The following is a 21,003-nucleotide window of genomic DNA, read 5'->3' on the forward strand; positions in this document are numbered from 1 at the left end:
TGCAATTGCCATGGTACTCCATGTCGGGTAATCCAGTCATTGATAAGCTTTCCAATGGTATGTGCTTCCTGATTCAGTATAGTAAATGTTTGTCAAAGTAATCTACAACGACAAAGATGTATTAGTCACAATAGTTTGTTATTGGTAATTGTCCTACTACGTCAACTGCGATTCTTTCAAATGGCGTTCCACATTGTACTGCTGCATTCGTCCAGGAATTTTCTCCTTCGATTCCTTACTGGCGGCGCATGTTGAGCATTTCCACATCATTTCTACTTCGCAGCCAATAAAATCGAGCGCGTACCTTCCCTAGAGTCTTCGTAACGCCGAAATATCCCCCGCCATGGATTTCTTCTAAGAGTTTTGAAACCCTGTTCTTCGGAAATATCACTTGCAGTTTGTTTTTCGTGTCATCTGGACTCTCCCACGTTCTATTCAAAACGCTGTAGTCCAAGGGATGTCCACTGGACCCAATAACTTGTTGTTGCCTGGCTTAGGTTGTTACATCTACCGACAGTGATCTTGAGGTTCTTGCTTCTTTCCATACCATTACTGGGTCAATATATTCAGCCTTCTTTTAGCCTTCGGTTAATCGATATGGAACTCATATTCACATAGTTGCTACAACCTTCGTGAAGTCTGTCCTTCCATCTGTCGTCTATCTCCACCTGAAGATATTGAATTATGTGACAAATTATTCCACAATTCCAGCACTTCGGATGACCACTACGGTGCCGATTCGAGGTAATTAACCAGTCTTTTCACATTTCTAACATTTTGGAATCCGTTATCTTGAGTAGTACTCTCAACTTAGGTAACCTGTTCTTCCACTGTTCTAGCACTTCAGACATTCACTCTATTAGTTGTAGTCTCAAGCAAAATAACCAGGTCTTCTACATTATTATTATGAGCGACACTATCTTCTTATAAGTTGTGCCATCATCGATTTCGGCTTGTCGCACACATACATGTTTCTTGGAATTTTGTTTCGCCGGTTCAAATTCTAACGCATGTGACTATGCTTCACTTGGAGTTTTGTGGTGTACTAGTCAGTTGCGTCTGATGTACCTGTTGTAATTATCCCCGTATCTCACTTCTAAGCAGTTGATAAGATGATGGAAGTCATATTGAGACATGAACTTTTCAAGGTGTATAACTAGTGTCATTAAAGTCTTTATTGTTTCCTCTTTTTTGTTTCAGTACTACTACTACTACTCGATTCGATGAAATTCTTTGATGACGCGCAATTCGTTCTCTCTTCAGCGACTTTTTCAATGATGTGTGGTTTGTCGGTGTAAGTCACAATTGATAGAAACTTCTAGGGAACTCTTCAATAACGTGAGATTCGTTATTTTCTCTTCGGGAGCTTTCCAAAGATGATGTATTATTTGTTGACGTGTCACGATTGGTAGAAACTTCCAGAAGCTTCAGTGAAACTTTTCCAACCATATATTATTTTATTGAGGTTATTCGCGATCAGCAGAAACTTGCAGAAAATTGGAAAACGTACTAGAACATTCGATGGAATTCTTCAAAATCCTCCTCTTTCTTCTTTAATCCTCTTTTATCCCACTTCCGACATCAAATGTCACGTAAACCAATACCTAAATTTATTTAATTATTTGCACCACTATTATTAATTAATTTCTATTTCACAGTCGTATTACAAATGTATCGCTTCTTCGCTCTTTTTATTTAGCTTTGTATCGCCTCTTTGTTGTTGCTAAAACTCCAACTGACTCCTCCGATCTCGCTACAACCTTTATAAGCGCTCGGCTTGTTCTATGAAGATCCAGAAAATCTGGTTTTCTTTGTTACTGTGTATGTGTATTATTGAAAGTTCCCCGTCGTAAGTGCCTTTACTCTGACTGAGTTAATTGTCTTAAGAAATAGCTTTCGTTGCCTTTTCTGATCATTCCAATACGGTTTAACCTTTTTCTGTTGAATACAGTCAAAGGCAGACACTTGCTTTCTTGTTAATTTTCGAATGTAAAATAGATAATATTCATTAACCCTTTCAACGAATCCACGAAGTTGTAATATCTAGAAGTTTAGGCTGAGCAAGAGACAATACATACCTATATGTTGACGAAACTTTTGGATTTTGAACAAAGTCCTTTGTACAAATGTTTTCAATTCACAGATTGAATAATGATGGATACCACCGGTTGTAGCTCGCCCTTGATAAGGTTTGCATCAATCATTATTTTTGTGGCAACTAATAAATTCTATTTACCTACGTACAGTGCTGGATTAATCCAGTGCGATACTTGCAGCAAATGTCAGTGAGAGTTTATAATATTTTAAGTTAAGCATTTTTTTGTCATTTCATCATTAAAGTCAGGTATTTCTTGTCCAATTGTGTTCTTTAAAATAGAACGTTAGCTGCTGCAGTTGTTAATCATCAAATTTAAGCAAATGCATAATACTAATAATACATTTTGAAAACACGATATTATAGACTTCGTTAAATGTTTATAAAAGTGAAGTTCAGACCCTTTTCCTTTTTTGCTGCCAATAGGAAATATTAGTCCATATCGATCGGTACAACTGAACTGCAAAGCAATGTAACAAAAAAAGTGAATTTTATCTCCACAGAAGATCAAAGGAAACGTGAAATGAACTGCAAACTGTAATGGTAATTGACTCAGAAGTAAAAATGATGATCTACATAGCAAAACACTTTATTTAAATTTAGAAATTTTGGAACAAGAAATCTTTGGCATATTTGTGGTGGAATCATTTGATGGCATAAACAAGTTATAAGTACGTATACTCAAAATCAAATGGACATATAATCGCAATCTTCCTACATCATCTTTGTTCACTGGAATTTTAATTGTAGGTTTTCAGATAAAAAAAGGAGGAGCGGTAGAAGAAATTGGAAACGTTTGAGCGCTCAATCTTCTAAAATCTCCACAATAAATTATACATCAAAAATTAAGTTCCTATGGCGACAGGTCATGCAACAAAAAAGTACCTCGTTTAGTTTTCTGAAAATTTCCATTCAAATTCGTAGTCTCGAAGTTAATTATGTTGAGGCAAGGTTATTTATTATAATTAATTAATAATTATTTATATACAATGAATGAAATACTGATATGCAAGGAAAGAAAAAGTAGGGAAAGAGCGAATGTATAGGAGACGAAAAATCAGAGGAAGAGGCTGATTTAAGATATCTAGCAAGTCAGATAAGTCAGGACGGAAGGAGTAGTAGGGATATAAAGCAGATGATAGCGCAGGGTCGTGTCGCCTTTAATAAAAAGAAGTCACTTCTATGCTCGCGAACGATTAATTTAGAAATTCGAAAAAGGTTGTTAAAGGTGTAAGATTAGAAGCCTTCGAAATGTGGTGTTATAGGCGAATAATGAGGATAACATGGGTAGAAAAGGTTAGAAATGAAGAGGTATTAGAAATAATAGGAGAACAGAGGACTCTATGGAAGTCAATAAAAAATAGGCGAGATAGGTTGGTAGGACACCTTCTTAGACATGAAGGTCTAGTCAGACATATTAGAGGTAAAAGCAGGAGTTAGGAGGGGTAGAGATAGACCTAGGTTAGATTACTGTTCGCAAATAGTTAAGGATGTGGGTTGTTCTAGTTTTAGGGAAATGCGAAGTTTAGATCGGGATAGGAAAAAGCGGAGGTACGTGTCCAACCAGTCTGACGACCTTATGATGATTATTATACAATGAATCAATTTAGCCTAGACATGGTAATCTAATATTGCATATTCCTTCCTGTATCCTATAGGTAAATGATCATTACATATTGTTAGGTTCAATGTTACACCCACATCGTGTAATTGTTTCCATCCGTCATGTTATAGTTAATGTTAATTCATAACACAATAGCAAATTTTTCGTTGCGTGAACGACACTGTGTTTATGGTTCATTTGCAGGATTGTATTCGTTGCGATCTACGTAGTGTATGAACTTTACGATTCGCTGAGTTCTCGCTAGTACGTTTTCCGTTAAATTAAAAATTGTGTGCGTGTTAGCTGATTTAATTAAGCGTAAATATGTTATTTTGCTAGCAGGGTGTTTTAAAATTAGGCTGATTTATATCGCGTACAACTATTTTTTTATTTTCTCAAGATTATTTCGTTGTCACCACAAGCGTGGTTGGTAGTAATTAATTAATTCATAATTGTGAATTGGCAGCTTTATATTATCGTATACACAATATTGTAGGTTTAATGAATAAGAACTTTATTATCAACATGGAACAGATTTATTACCTACAATTCACATTATGGCGTGTCAACGTCTCATTCCACAAAACCGCTTGCACAAAAATTTCTGTTTAAGAAAATTTAATTGTCTTTCAGAAACTTTAGCAGGCGAACTATACTCAGTAAATAACTTTAGGTCTCCAGTTAATACGATTATATAATATCAAGGTACTGACAGCATGTCTATATCTACTGATATTTACTGCTAACTGCAGTATTTTATATGTTTGCCATCGACCTGACGAAGGTATGTACTTGTCAAACTACAAAAACTTTCGTGTTTCATTCCCATAAGCTATTAATGCTGGTGGACGGGCAGTCTCTTCGAACTACACCAAAGGACAGGGCGGTAGGCCCTATTCAATCCCTTTTTAAGAACCGTGGGGGTGGGTGGGTAGTGGTTGAGGTGAGCAGGATCAGACAGCTAAAATGAAAACAGGATAAGCCAAAGATTATTTCTAGAGTATTGCCCTTCTAACATTTGTCTAATTGATCCATGGAAACCACCGAAAAACTTAGACTACGGCAGACGAACTCGGAATTAAGCTAGTGTCTTCCCGAACGCTAAGCGTTGGTCTAAACCAGGGGGGCCTTCTTGAAGTTTTATCCGGCCCGCGAGAATCATCATAGTTTTACAAAGTACATTTCTTTTATAATGACCAAGGTAGTGAAAACTAATACATAAAAAATGATGTATATATTCACCGGTACCGTATCGGTGACTAGGAAATTATTTACCGGTAAAGTGCCGGTAAAGTTGTTTAATTTAATTTAACTAAGTAAATTTCTAAAAAGAAGTCACTTCTATGCTGGCGAACGATTAATTTAGAAATTCGAAAAGGATTGTTAAAGCTGTATGTTTGGAGCGCGGCGTTGTACGGGTGCGAAACATATGGACGGTAGAAGCGACGGTAAAGAAAAGGTTAGAAGCGTTCGAAATGTGGTGTTTGAGGCGAATAATGAGGATACCGTGGATAGGGTATTAGAAAGAGAACAGGTAATGAATAGGTATTAGAAAGAGAACAGAGAACTCTATGGAAGTCAGTAAGAAATAGGCGAGATAGTGGTAGGACACCTTCTTAGGTATGAAGGTCGAATCAGAGACATATTGGAGGCAGAAACTGGAGTTAGGAGGGGTAGAGGTAGACTTAGATTAAATTACTGTTCGCAAATAGTTAAGGATGTTGGTTTTCTAGTTTTAGGGAAATACGAAGATAAGCTCATGATAGGAAAATGTGGAGGTGCGTGTCCAATCAATTTTAGAAGTGACGACCTTATAATGATGATAAAATTCAATTACCGTATATTTCGGCATATGAACACCCCCCCCGTTCCCAGTTTTTGGCTAAAAATCTGATATTCAAGTATATCCATTGTATAAACACTCTCCATTTTTAGTCGGAGAAATGGAATTTTTGAAATTTCCTAAAACATCCCTGCTCATTAAGACTCGATACTGTGGAAACCTACTGTGGAAATTTTAGGTTCGGAGATCATTTAAGGTGGGGTGAATTAAAAGTGCACTTAAAGGCGCCCCCCATTAAACGACTTTCAATGACTGAATCCACTACGCTCAATGGTCTTATAACGTCATATATCTTACAAGACGATGTTTTATGGATAACTTAAAGCACTGATCAACAACGTTTTGGTATCAAGCAGCTTATATACGTGATAGGCACTCAAACATATATTAATTTGACTTCCTTGCCTATCACTTACGTAATGTAAGTGACATCATATAATAACACACTTCTATTGTCAACGGTAGATAGGTTTGTGAAAGAAATTCTTGTGAATGGGATAGAGGATGACCGAACTGTATTTTGAATAACTGAAGATTTAAACGTTTAGCAGGAGATAGAAAATAACTAAACAACCTTCTAACGATATCCGCGACAGAATGTTGGAATTCAATCAATCAATTCAATAAATTTTATGTCGTTAGACGTTTCTAAATGTCATTAACAATTTTCGGTTGTCGGAGGGTCATCATAGATAGGATACATTAGTAGCTGTGGAAGGCAACACGCCTGCCGATGAAATCATTAGGTTAAATTTGGTTACGGTAAAGGGGAATCCTGATACACGTTAAGTTATGATGAGAGAGGGCTTCTTGATTAGTTTGGGTGAAGTATTATGCAGTGCACTATAGACTTAAAAGTTAAATTATGGTTAGAGAGAGTTGGCTGACAAAACAAGGTTATGGTGGTACGTTGTTATCATATATTTAATACTCCTATATTGCTAGTAAGCGTCTGGAAAGGAACGAAACCAAAAAGAAAAACTTAAAACTTTTTATTGTTTCATTCCCACCAGCCAGTAATGCTGGTGGGCGGACAGTCCCTCCGGACTACGCCGCAAGGTAGGGTGGAAGGCCCTCTTCAGCCTGCTTTCAGGAATCGTGGGAATGGGTGGGTGGTGGTTCGGGTGAGAAAGTTGAGACGGACGAAATGAAGACAGAAGAAATGAAGACAGAAGAGAGTGAAAGATTATCTGTGGAATATTACTGCCTCAGCATTTCCCTAAGTGATCCAAGGAAACCACAGAAAAACTTGGACCAAGGCAGACGGACCCGGAATCGAACAGGTGTCCTCCTGAATGCTAAGCAATGGTCTAGACCTCTAGGCCATGCCACTCTGTCGGACGAAACCACTACGGTGCAGATATATATATGCGTCTGTCTCTCTCGTGCCTACTTCGAGTACTACGCGCATACTCGACAAGTGAACATGCCTATAAGCGCGTATCTTAAATCTTAAAAAAGTGCCGCATCCCCCGGGTATTAAATCAAACTAGGTGCTTGTCCCACCTTTAGCGTAAATTGGAAAAAATATTTCGTATAAATTGTTCTTGATTCCTTTAGTTAGATACAATTTACTTTCAAATGCTACTTTCATGCTTGAAATAATACTGTTTTCTGAAAGAAAGTAAAAAGTTTCATTGTGATGTTTCTAATTTTGAGAATAATACAAGAATGAATTTCCTGTTGATCATTATCTAATTTAATTTTTACCTTCAAGTTTATGAATTGTATTCAAGAAATGTAAAAAATTTCATTTCCTTTTTAATCGTTTTTATATTGAAATAAACTGTGTTGAATTAATATTTTTCATTTATGAAATTTGAAATTTCAGTTAAATCGCCTTTCAAAGCAATTTTATTTGGACGATTACAATTTAAAAGTGTAAATCATAAATTGTCAAAAATCATTAAATTTTAAAACACAATTACGCCGTATAATAAAAGGAACACAAATAGAAAATTTATTTATGTAACAAACAACTGCTCACAAACATATTAATCAATAAATACGCAGATTAATACACTTCTCGTTAGAGGGAAATCTCTAAAGAGGAATAAGTTTGAAGTCCTAATAATAATGTATTATTTTTAGAAAATATAAATAAACCATTTTCTACCCTCAAAACATAAATTTTCCAAATCAAATTTTAGGTTCCAGTATTTTTCGAACATCAAGAAAATTTCGTGTAAAAATATATTGCTTTCAAAATGATGCATTTTGTTTTTCTACCAATTATAAATAATTTGATTCATTTTTGTCTTCTAATGATTAGTGCTTTCAAATAGCGTGTTTATAATCAAGACTCCTTAATCCTATCGAATCGGAATGAAACAACACAAAATTCCACTAACGATTATCTTTAATAACAATCCTTGTAGAAATATAACCTTATAACTCCGCTGTCTAACATTAAAATGTAATTAGCTATCGTGTTGCAAAATGATAGTTACGTTCAAAAAATAGTTTCGGATGGAGCTGCTTCGTTCATTAGTTTTATATTATATATAGTAATTATTATATNCAGAGTTTATAGTAATTATTATATTCATTAGTATTATTATTATTAGATATTATAAGACAACCGTACCTATAGTTGTAAGTACAGACAAAAAACATTATTTAATGTCACAAAACCATATGTCACTATTAAATCTTTACAAAATACAAAATTTACTTAACTATGCACACTTAACAGAAAAAATAATAACAATTTCCTGAGTCCTGCATTTTAAGATATATTTAATTTATTAAATTATTTATTGTTTGTCGCTTCTTCGCCCTTCTTATATATATGGTTTTGTGTCGATAAAACTCGAACTAACTCTTCTGATCTAGCAACAACTATTTATACGAGCTGGAATTCTTCTATAAAGATCGAGAATGTGAAATCTGGTCTTCTTTATTATTGTGAATGTTGGGTTGCCTACACGTAACAGCACGATAAGTTGCCTACACATGACAATATGCGCAATACGTGTAAGTACCCACATTGGCTCACAAAATTTAATATGTAGGGTAGTGATACGGATCTCGATGAGCTCAAAGTAGACACAGGCGATGCTATTGAAAATATGACTATATTTTTGCAAAAATATCCCATTTTAAAGTACGTGTAGTAGTAGTAACACGCTCAAATTCTGTTTACTAGATTACGGATTCGAAGCCGTTTTTATTCTGTTCGCCTTTATTTGCTTGCACCAAATGTTTGTAGTTTAATCAAAACCTTAATAATTTTTGAGTTGCCTCATGTATTAATTTCCAATTGAACACTATTGGATTTTTCTAATCTTTTCTCCTTTTAATTTTGATCCTTGAAATTTTCATGTGACAGCTTCATTCAAATACAATATCCATTGAGACGACAATGTGTGATGATTGAATTTTAGGCATGTGGTCTTTAAAGCGAACTCACGTTGAAGGTCGGATGAAGCAATAATATTCGCCAGGATTTAATGCCTCGATAGATATTCATGATGTACGCATACTTTCAAATTCGTAAAACTTGTCACGGGCCTATTCGTCATATCAGTATTATAAATAAGTAAAGCCCATGTAGAAAAAAATTTATTTTTCATCAAAGTAAATGCAAAGATGGTGGATGTTGTGAATACTGGAAAGTGTACTTTATATCATTAACTAATACTTAATAATTGTAATTGCTTATAAGTGGCTGAATTATGGAAAATGAAAAAGAAATTGAAAACATGTTAGTGGATAAAAAGTAAACTACAAAAATAAGAGTAGGTAGGTAAGTAATTTAAAATGAAAAGCAGAGTTCTTTTAATTTCAAATAAAGTTCCGGTCCAACCCCTTTGATTTGCGTTGCAGAACCGAACGGCCGTCGACGTGACATACGAAAACTGATGCTGAACTGTTATCAATTTTAACAACTAAGTACAATATTTATTTATGTACAATTTTCACCATTATTATCGAAATAGGAATGAAGAGGGAATTTCAAATAACTAAAAATATACAGGATATTCCGTCTAAAAAGGATATATTTCGAACTACCCCTTGTATACTAAAATTACTAGCTATAAATCACCACAAAAGAACTTGCATATACCAATATTTTGAATTTTCAGAATATCACTACTAGAGATGAACCGGATAGTGATTTTGTTTAGTACCGGATAACTGGGTAGGTACTTGGCTAAACCACAACGGTTAACGGTTCATATCTTCGTTCTGATAGACTTTTTATTAAATACTACCATCACTAAAGTCCTAGACCATTTAGTCCCGTTCAGAAAGTTTTTCAAACACTAAACCAATAAAATTTTAATTCTTGTTGGGCGGATGTTCCACGAGAGGATTGAATGGAAACCGTTGAAACGAGCCTGTAAAGTCTATGAATACTAAAAGTCTGCAAAGGGACAAAATCCTACTAATAAGTTATTGTTAATTATAACCTGATATACCAACAAGCGACAGAAATTGTAACAGTTTGACCATACTGATGTATTCTTGTTCACGAGAAAGAGTAAAAGCAAGAACTATCATCATCATCATCATCATAAGGTCGTCAGTTCTAAGATTAGTTGCACACGCACCTGCACTCCTTCCTATCCTCAGCTAATCTTCGCATTTCTCTAAAGCTAGAACATCCCACATCCTTAACTATTTGCGAACAGTAAACTAATCTAAGTCTACCTCTACTCCTCTTAACTCCTGTTTCTGCCTCTAATAAGTCTCTGACTAAACCTTTTAATGTAGAACTTTTATAAGATAAAATAATAGTTTTTAATGGGTACTTACATGGTTTAGTTTTTATTTTCATAGCCAACTACACCCAGAAATTAAATGGATTGTAAACATACTAAATTTGTAAGTCAAAACAAAAACATAAAAATGCTATTTACTTGTGTGATTTTATGACTGTTTTATGTCAACTTATAGTATAAGTAGTTTATCATTGAATTACTTATTGATCAGTCATATATCTGTTATCGTTGACAAGACTTTAAAGGTTTAACTGTTTTCTACAATCCGCCAGGTATCTTGGATTTTATATTCAAATATAGACAGATATCATCAAAAATTAATACGTATTTAATTTAGAGATTACTGAAAACTAGATGAAACAGGAATACCTCAAAACCGCAAAATTTTTAGGTAATTATTGTATGTACAATAAATTATATGCAACAAACTAAATGAATATGCTTCACTTACCAACGACTTTTGATGACTGCCTATTGCAAATTCATAAGAATTTTGTGTATATGGACACACTAATTGCTTTCTCATAAGCAATAAAGTACTACAATAAGTAGTTTAAAAGATTGGAATTCGTAACCTTTTTAGAATTTTCTATTATATCAATTTTCATAGTTAATATTCGCTAACAATTTGTTGTTTATTTCTCGGACGATGTAACACTGATTACAAAGAGATAACAACTTAGATCTCAAATACGACGATTCTAACTAGTTCGTATCCTAACTTACCGAATTTTATTTCTACTAGTACCCGTTTCGTTTTTGACTGATATTGATAAGTATATTTTAAGCCGAGATAGTAATTACTATTTCGATTGAATACAGATTCTGAAGATAATAAAAGCAGTGGCGGTTCGTACCTTCAAAAATAGACGAAAACTTTTCACCAAATATTTGAAAAGAACCAAGAAAAACTTAGCATAGAAGTCCCTAGGTATGATATGGCCTAGAATATGCCTCGTAATTGGAATTCGAGTTAAATGCAGGTAAGATGTATCCCCAAGATTTCCGAGAGTAAAAAGGATATGTAAAATAAACACACAGATATATATATATAGTTCGCACACAATACATATTACCGTTTACACCCTAATACATAACACAGTATTCACCAATTTTTCACATACTTAATTTAGTCGTCTGTCTAGATCCTCAAAAAATGGTTATTCCGTCATAATATTCACTAACTGATGTTCTTTGTAACCTACGAAAAAGGAGGAGGTTCTCAAGTCGAAGCATACATATTTTTGTTATTGATATGAAACATCTTTTATGGTGGGTCAAACTACGACTGCTAGGATCGGCGATCCCTCCCCACTCTTTCTCTCTCACTCAATGCACTGGGTCGTATCCGTATTACGGAAAATACGGAGATTTATTTTCTTTGTCACTATCAGCATTCACACTACATACAGGATGAAATGAATCAGTAACCGTAACATCATAGCAAATAAGATGAAACAATGTAGAGAGCATACCGTTGCAGAAAAAAGTACGATACTCCTGAAAATATGTAAACAGCAAAAACTAAAACTAATGCGGTCCTTCTACTGGATTCAATTTCACATTTAGTTTTGTCTTAGTCTTATTAAAGTACCTTTCGTCTTCTACTTGGTGCCTTGATGTTGTTAATATTACCATTTACACACTTCAAATATTTTATCACCTATTTAAATCGAGATGAAACCAAAACATTATATTAATACTTTCGTCAATGTAAAATAATCCTTTTATTGATTTTCAAAAGTATGCAAACAAGACATGACTAAGTAACTAATAAAATAAATAATTACAGCATAAAGCATACTTTGTGGGCCACCCTGTATATATTATAATGTATAATCATCTAGTTCTATATAAGATGTAAAACTAAAACTTTGTTTCAACTGAGTTAAAAAGCAACGTTTTCGATATAGGGAAATTAAATAAATGTTTGGTGGTCCGAAAGGCCACCGTTTTCGAGAAAAAACGACTAGTCCGGCCCCCAGTAGGATCACGAAGGGAAATACGACATTGCAACTCCGCATTCAATCAGCTTCTACTTCACAGCATCCGTGTATGTATTGTATATTATTTGTTATATTAGACTAAGTGTGGTTGACGATATTTAGGTTTACTGCCAGTCTACAGTGGTTCTTTCTTCTTTTAACATTGTAGGCTTGGATTACGTATGTAATGTAGATAGTTGAAGTAGGTCAATGTGAAACGTGAGTTTCTAGACCATTTCCCTTGACTCTGGATTGGACGTACCCTGTTGTGTACCCTGATCGGAAGGTAGGTAATCCTAATAATAATCTAAATCTGTTTGACTACTTTGTATGGGGTTGTATATCAAACGCCACGGGAGAACGCTAATGTTTTGCACGACCGTGTGGTCGCTGCAAATGAAGTACGTAAGTAAGTAACCACCCATACAAAAATGTAACGCACCTTGGCAATACAGCAAAGGTTGTTTGGAAATTTATGAAAATTACTATTACCTATGCAGAGAATACTAGTTTACCTATTAAAGTTTACAAAACGTTAAGTTTTACTTTTTTTTTGTGTTCTTAATATCAAGTGGAGATGTATTTTAAGTAGTACTCCATGTTATCGGAGATAAACAAAGAACATTTATAATACTTAATTAATTCTTAATTAATGCATGTTGCCTTGGTGTTCTAACAATAAAATATGACAGTGATAATTTACACTATGAAAGTGAGCGGTCTGTTGTAAAGAAAGCAAAATTACAGTACAACGCACGATCAAGTGATTGAAGCCAACTATAATAAACCATCCTTTCATGCATATTTTCTATGCAAAATAGTTTTGGTTTCACATCTGCCAAGCGTCCCGCGACGGCTCAATCTTTTTTATTATTGGCGAATTGTAACCCGCCGGCGTTGTTGGACGTAACTACATTTGCTAAATAATAATTACTTAATGGGAAATATACAATTGCACTTTAATAAAAAAATTACATTGACTGTTCCTACTTCGACATTGAAGATGGATTGTTTGAATTTTGAAATGACGGATTTCAAATTCGATTAATTCTACTATTGCACTTTAGAAAATTCTTCCCTTTGTTTGTGAACAAATTATAAAACAGCAGAATCACCTTTTGGATTAGGAACATATAATCAAATTAAAAGAAGTAATTATATATTATCCTATTATCTACATATTTTTATTAAGAAAATATAAAACCACTATTATTTAACTATTAAATGTAGCTTGCTGCTTTTTACCGTCACTACTTCTTTTTCTTAGGCTTCCACTTTGCAACAATTGTATTGGCACTATCAGATTGAGATTCATCAGATTGCGTATTGAAGAAAAATTCTACAGAAACTAATTATTTCACTAAAATCTTAGTGTAAATGTCAAATCCAAACTTAATATATTTTAGAGTAGATAAACTTTCTTTTAAAAGTGGAAGGTTAGTTTCACAGTCATTTTGTCTTTCAAAAAAGTGACATGCATTATTTGATGTGTATTGTGTACCATAAATTAAAGTTTGAAATTATTTTTTTAATATTTACTCATTTCTCTTTAATGCTATTGTATTTTTTATTTAATCATCATCATAAGGTCGTCAGTCCTAAGACTGGTTGGACACGTACTTTTTCTTATCCTGAGCTAAACTTCGCATTTCCCTAAAACTAGAACATTAAATTCTAAGCCTTAGAAATCCAGGTTCGATTTTTCAGCTGGTACAAAAATCCAAAAAAGCACTTTCAGCGTTTCCTGAATTTTCCAATTTTAATAGCATTTAAGAAAGAAAAGAATAGTTAGAGAAACACTAACTATTGTTTCTATTTCTCAATCGTTTTCAAACAGTACAAACAAGAACTGAGAACATATTTAGATTTAGAAATGGTACCAATCAAGTAAAAATAATAGTTCTTCTAAAGCTTCAACATTACCTTTAGTCTTTTAATGACAGTAACATGATTAGGTACTTTTAAATAATCATAATTATTTTCTTGAGTCGTTATTAGGTAGAAACCAGTTCGAGTAAAACCTCTGGAAGTGTAGTTTACTAAATGAAATAAATATTTTACTGAAAAACTAAAGCGAATTGTAGAAATCTTCAAATGTTAGTAATGTTATTTATTCATTTGTATACTTACGTTAAACGTGTTTGCATTTATCGTCGTTGCGTGAAATTAATGGCATTGTATAACAATCAGCATGACCGCATTGTTGTTATAAAAATCTTAAAAACATCAGCTGTGTCTGACAAAACAAAGAAACTATAAATGTTATCAAGGATGCTGATTCTAGACATTATGTGCATACCTTATATACATAATTTGAAGTACAATTTGAGCAATACACATCTTTAATTGTGTCAAGCCACCTTCACCTTTCCAATATATGAGCGGCTATAAAAATCGAAAGTCCATCTAAGACCGTAGCAGCACTTCAATTTGTGCATTTGTTTTTTTAATTAACGCTACTCTTGTAGGTACATTTAGAAAATATTTAAATTTCAGTCAAATCGATTAAGCCATTCGAGTGTTATTAATCCTTTTGGAATTTTAAAAAGTATTTCTCATTCCTAGAGAGTTAATAATTATTTTTTTATTGTAGTTCTTAGGCTTTCACGGCCGACGTATATCAATGCGGTGTCTTCTTCTGGGCTTTTTGGTAGTGGTCCGTGGAATTTTACTTTTCCAAACGTTTCGCGGTTCTTCAGTGGTGACTAGGCAAGTGCCAGGAGTCGTAATTGATCAATATAAAAACAACATGGACGCAGTAAACCATAAAACCACACACCGTAACAACTCCATTATAAGAAGGGTAACCCGTTAAGTGGTTTGATGGTTCACTGCGTCCATGTTGTTTTTATGGTGATCAGTTACGCCTCACCACTGAAGATGTCGTCAGCAAAGAACGGCGAAACGTTTGGAAAAGTAAAATTCCACGGACCACGGCCAAAAAACCCGGAAGAAAACACCGCATCTATTATTTTTTATGTTGATATAAAAATAATAAAATTAAAAAAATGGACGTAATTCTTGTTGAGACATTATATCCACTGCTATACTTGGGTCAGTATAAACGGTAGACATACTAATCGTAAAAAACTAAAAAATTATATAAGTGCCTTTCATGTGAGAATTAGCCATCAATTATGAAATAACAGTCCAGTAGTATGAATAAGCAGAATTGTAACGAACATTGACCAGGTGTTTTATACGACATTGACTAATAAATATCATTCGTTCAGAGTCACTATAGCCGCTGAGTAGATGTTAATAAACGATATAATGAGTTAAATTGCCTGAGCAAATAAATTAATGATCGCAATTGTAAGTAATAACTTTGCATATACTATTTCTGTAGGAAGGTAATGAGTTAGATCAGTTTAATAAACAAATGTTAAACAAGCCGTCGTCAAAGCATCACGTGATACGATTTTGTATTTAATCAGTTTTAAACGTGCATTACTATGTAAGTGAGGTGAAAGTAGGGTTAGAGGTAATATAGAAATTGCAGATGAAAAACTAGACGTCGCCAATTGTCGATATCCAGGAAGTCAAATAAGTCAATATAGGAAAAACGACAGACATAAAACAAAAAATAGCGCATGATTGGGTCTGTTTAATAAAAAGAAATCACAATTACGCTCACGAATGCACGGCTCTGCGCAAGTCAGAAAAATTGAAACGCTTAAAATGTGGTGTTATAGAAGAATGTTAACAACACGGTGGATAGAAATAGTTAGAAATGAGGAGATTTTCGCAAGAGTAAGAACATTTTTTAAATCTGCAGTGTTTGTCTTCATGTGCTTTTAACCATTTATTTAATATGTACAGGAGACCGGAACATAACGAGGTTCGGGGCAAGACACGATGAGCGCCAATCTAGATAACTCGTATGCGCGTATGTGGCCCCGACAGAATTATTCGGACAAACGTAAGTCGTCCTACTTGAGTCAGCTGGAAGGGAACGTGTCGGTATATTTATTTTGCGTATACTTGTAAACGCATTATAAAATACCACAAATTGTGCGGTAAACGCCATCTGTAGTACAATGCTACATTTAATGGAAATCATTATACTCAACAAGGTCCATTTAAATAGATGGATATCTACTTGCTGAACAAACAAATTCGAAGTGGTCAGTATTCTGTCGAAACTACCAGACGCGGATCGCGATTTCGATCTTTTTGGATCTCATAAGCGCGTCGCAGACAGTTTCGACAGAACACAGACCAATTTTATTGTTTGTTCGATTTTGGTAACGTGCCTATCACGTAGTGGTGAGCTACGCCGTGGATACAATTCACAATGGACCTTGTTGAACATAATGAATTCCACTAAATGTAGCATTGTACTACAAATGGCGTTTCCCGCTTCATTTGTGGTATTTTATAAAACGCACTGTTAAGGCAACAAGTAAAAATTGGTCTGTGGAAACTGTCTGTGACGCGCTGATGATATCCAGAAAGATCGAAATCGCGATCCGCGTCTGACAGTTTCGACAGAATACTGACCACTTTTTTTTTTTTCTTTGTTTGTTTCTTAACGCTGTCAATCCCGACCACGAAGCAAAATGAGAAATTTGAATTCTTTATTGTTGTTTCTCATTATGAGAAAATTAAGTGATTTTCGCTGCCTTTTGATCTTATGTTGACAAAGAAATAAACAATTTATTTTATTGTTTAACATTAACATATACTTAAAGGTGTATTATGTTGTCGAATTGATTGTCAAATTGAAACCGAAATTATCTATATATTATACACCTGGGATGGTTTACGTACCTATATAATATTCATGTGTTTGTTAGATCATAAGATATCATTAAGAAAATCTACGATTATTTTACAAAAGCTATCTTCACACAACAAAGTGCCTTACACTTGTGTTTACGTATGTGTGTGTTTAATTGCAAATGTTTTGTTGGAATGATTAGGCATTTCGCAGAAATTAGCATTTCGGCTTACAGAAAAATCGGTATATCAACTTATTTATTCAAATTCTTATGGCAATGGCTAGACGTCTAGATTCTTCATGCAGGAACCACCACATGAACGAAAAGAAAAGGAGGGGAATCGTACTGATCTCGTAAAATATTACACGAATAATAATTTGGTAAATGTATCGATTAGCATGCTCATATACGATTTCACTGAATTTTAGTATGTTGTTCTCAGGCATGAAGGTTTAGTCAGAGACGTATTAGAGGCAGAAACAGGAGTTAGGAGGGGTAGAGGTAGACCTAGATTAGATTACTGTTCGCAAATAGTTAAGGATGTGGAAAGTTCTAGTTTTAGCTAAATGCGAAGATTAGCTCAGGATAGGAAAGAGTGGAGGTGCGTGACCAATCAGTCTTAGGACTGACGACCTTATGATGATGATGATAATACAGGTCTGACGAAGGAAGCTGGCGAGCAGTCGCGCAGGTACTTGCCCATTTATGACCTATTTGGGTAAGCCACTTGGAACCGATCACAAATAAACTTTCAGTAGGCGTAAATTATAGTATTAATACAGATAGGACAGCGTACTAGAAAATAATGCAAAAACATGACTTATCAAAAAGAAAAAATTAACCTATTGCTTTTGTTTTATAGTTAGTTTTTCACATTCACTGCCATCATGGGAATCTCTATCACTGTCACCAACATCAACAATTAGTTCTTCTGTTTGTCTGTCTATTAGTTGCTCACTAATCCCTATTTTTAAATATTTAATCTACGCCCCTGATAGGAATACTGAAGAATGAGGGCTGCAATCTTTATATCTAAAACTGCCTACTTTTGCCACCGCGCATCCACGCCATTTTAAAATTTCCGCCAGCTTCCAGCGTCAGGCCTGTAGTGTGTTGTACAGTTTCGGGTGCTGATTAGATTTAGGTGGGGGCCCGCACGATGCAGGGGCACAGGGGATACTGCTAAAAATTGAAAATGAGGTAAATTGTAATTGTACGACATATATGAGTGCTATTTGCGAACAAATGAGAGTTAGTGTCACTTGCGAACAGCAATAAGTAGCCTTGGGTTGACCTAGAAATTATAGTTTCATTTGCGAACAGACAGTAAGTTATTTAATCGAAACAAATGCTAATGTTAGTTACAATGATGCTTAACTTTCCTTCACACTTTTTATTTTCAACTCAAATTTTGCATGTTTCTAAACATTTTTTAATATCCTTTGTATATGCAAATTTTGAAAGGTTTCTGAATGCGTTCGTCTACCTTTACCTACTGTTTTTCCCTCTTTTTAGCTTCCGTATTTATTTCCGCCCTGTGGATAATTAGTGCGACGTAATTAGCCTCTGCTTTTAATTTTTTTATCAAAAAATATACGTTTAGATGCGGTTGCTTCACAATCTGGTTAAACCGCCTGTTCTAGCCTTCAATTGCATTATTTGCTCGACGAGTTACTTCGTAACAGTTTCACATTTCTTTTGGTATTACAGGATTATCTAGCCATTGTTCCACAAAATAATCAAAATTTTTTGGATTTGGCCATTTACAGGGGTTGTCTCTTGTATCGAAATCCACCCGTCATCAATATGTTCTATTGGTACATATGCGAATGCAGCGCACATTCGCAAATGCTTTCTAAATTTAGCATCATTTTTATAATCAACGGGTACCCCAATTTATTAAATTCTCCTCCATAAACATTTCTGGAAATGAAAATTGCAGCATAAATAAAATGTAGTTGTTCGCAAATGGACCTACAATTAGAGCACCTGGATCTTAATACCAGTGTTCGCAAATAACACCAAAATGTGGTTATTCGCGTCTGAAACGTTCGTAAGTAAGACGACACCTATGAGTTGACCGACGATAGGTGATAATAAGAAAGATAGGGATGACCTTGTGAACACTGAAAACATGTTTTAGTGAGGTGGTGGTGAAGAAGTGTATAAAAGTAAACAGTTGCTGCAAAAGAGATGACATCATCTGTCGGGTTTTCTTACTTTTTGGGGGAAGCACCATAATCTAACCTCTTCTGACAAATTACTAAACGCTTTCGTGGCCAGTAGGTGAACCGATACTGCTACAGACCGTCATTGGTTGGAGTTGCTTCCTAATCGGAGATGGAAGGACCTCTAAAGAAGCTCGTCATTTGTGCTGGCGAAACGTTAGGAATCATCTCCAAGCGACCGCGGCTTTTACATCCGAATTAGAACAGCATCAGCTAACCTTTTCTCTCTTTTTTCGGGTGGGGAGGGAGTATGATGTTATCGTTTAATTCAATGACAGTAGATATAGGAGCAAAAACTTAACCCCTAACGATGAGTGTGAATAACATCATCACTAATAAAGGATAAACAACATCGTATACTACGCAATGAACAACCACGCATCAACTTCAATACAGTTGTCAAACAAAATTTCCTGGTAAAGGTCTAGATGATGGCCTTGGGTGTGGGGGGTCGAAAGAGGTCTCCCCCTCCACTGTACCATTATAAGTTAGTGGCGGTCTCACCCCCATAAAAAGTTATGGGGGTTCAAAGTTAATAAATATGCCAATTTTTATACATTTCTAGGCATGTAAATATTTATATAGTCATTCTTAAACAATATTCAAAAAGGTGAAACTAATGGAAAATACATAAAAATATTGAGAAAGTTATATAAAACATTATTTAAATAGCTTTATCAATAGGGCAGGTTAGGTTAGGTTATCGGGTTTTGTTCAAGTGACGACCCTCTTTCGATCCCGCACCTCCACCCGCTTGAAAATAATTTGGTGTATGAAAATTGTCAAAATAATCAACTTTCAACTCCCATAACTTTTTATGGGGGTGAGACCGCCGCAATTTTTTTATGGGGTTTTACTCAGGTGACCACCCTCTTTCGATTCCCCCTACCCCCACCCCATCTAACCCCCATAACTTTTTAAGGGGGTGAGACCGTCACGATATTTTTATGGTACAGTGGTGGGGAGACCTCCTCTTTCGATCCCACCCACCCCCACTCCCGAAGGGGGTGGAGGTCATCATCTAGACCTTTACCTATTTCCTTACCAACCACGTGGCAAATGAGATACGTACACCGCACAGCCTTATTGTGAAGCGTACGAACGAGCATAATTTGGTGACGCTATACGATTTGCACCGTATATTAAACATGTCATATCCTCTCTATTCCTACCTCTTATCTTCTTGGTTTAATCGAAATTTTAAATTGAAATGTTTTGACGTGTATTCGGCCATCATAACGCTATAGATAGGGTGGTAGTGCCTGTAGCTAAACTGTCGGCGACAAAAATCGTTAAGTGAAATTCCCTGACAATGATATCTATCCATCCAAATTTAGACGGGTTCAGTTAGTAATCATTTAATATTGTTTCTTTCGAACATATTGAGTATAAATTCTACTGTGACGATTTTTTGTAAAACGTATTGCAGACGTACTGATAATTTTTTATTACATATTATCTAAATCTGGACTCATTATGAGTGAATTTATATCATAACGAATTTTTTTATCATGTAATTGTTTTAAATTCTTTAAGTTTATCTGTACAAATGAACACTGTTGACCTCGGTCAACGTGTAGGTGATAAAGCTTAAACGACAATTTCGCGGAGATAAGAAAAATGTGTACCTACTTTTTTAACGGTAGTGACAAGCTACATGAACTACAGTGTTATTTTATTTGCTGGTAAATTTTTAAAACTTTCTACGGTGAATAAATAGAATACACTGTATCTAGTGTATTACTTACACCATTATTGTTTTATTAATGAAGTTATGATTGTAAAAAAGTCGTAAAAA

This window comes from Agrilus planipennis, unplaced genomic scaffold (genome assembly GCF_000699045.2).
Source record: "Agrilus planipennis isolate EAB-ADULT unplaced genomic scaffold, Apla_2.0 scaffold293, whole genome shotgun sequence".
Taxonomy (NCBI): Eukaryota; Metazoa; Arthropoda; class Insecta; order Coleoptera; family Buprestidae; genus Agrilus; species Agrilus planipennis.